General features: G+C 39.3%; 1 non-coding gene across 1 annotated transcript; it reads right to left on the reverse strand.

The window, feature by feature from the left end:
* Positions 1 to 280: 280 nt before the first annotated feature.
* On the reverse strand, positions 281 to 387 carry LOC122067757. Its single transcript, XR_006136863.1, has one exon. It is a non-coding gene; the product is annotated as a small nucleolar RNA R71 (small nucleolar RNA).
* Between the last annotated feature and the right edge of the window lie 317 nt (positions 388 to 704).

Below are 704 nucleotides of genomic sequence, written 5' to 3' on the forward strand. Positions count from 1 at the left end.
TAATTTTGAACTCAAATCTCAATACATCACTATGTTGCCCCACTTCCATGGGTTGACCTTTGAGGATGCATACCTATTTCTAAGGGAATTTGAAGAGGTATGTGTTCTAATTAAGATCCAACAGCTTTCTGATGATGCTGTTAAGCTTAGGTTTATCACTTTTGCATTGAAAGACCAAGCTAAGAAGTGGTTGTATGGGTTACCCACAAATTCCATAACCTCATGGGAACAGTTCATAGTTGTCTTCCTTAAGAAGTTTTCCCCAACTCACAAGACCAATAAGCTTAGAAGTGATATCCTTCAGTTTAGGCAAAAGCCTAGTGAGTCATTTTCCAAACTTATGGAGAGATTCAAGGATCCACTCCAAGAATGCCCTCACCATGGCCTAGGCCTATGGCATTTATGTCAAATAATTTATGAGGGTATTGATTACCTAACTAAACAAATGATAGAGTCTATGTGCCCTAAGGGATTCACATCCTTTACAGATGAAGGAAAGGCATGGGAATTCTTACTTGACTTAGCTGACAAAACCCGTGAGTGGGAATCAACCCAAGAGAGTGAAAGAATCATAAGAGGAAAAGGGTATTTTGTGGATGGGATAGTAGCCAAGGAAGCCTATTTGGATAGCCTAATCAAGAAAATTGAGGCTATTGTTCCTAGAGAGCCATCATCAGTCAATTTGGTTAAGATTTGTGCTTGGT

This window comes from Macadamia integrifolia, unplaced genomic scaffold, assembly GCF_013358625.1.
Source record: "Macadamia integrifolia cultivar HAES 741 unplaced genomic scaffold, SCU_Mint_v3 scaffold31, whole genome shotgun sequence".
Classification (NCBI taxonomy): Eukaryota; Viridiplantae; Streptophyta; class Magnoliopsida; order Proteales; family Proteaceae; genus Macadamia; species Macadamia integrifolia.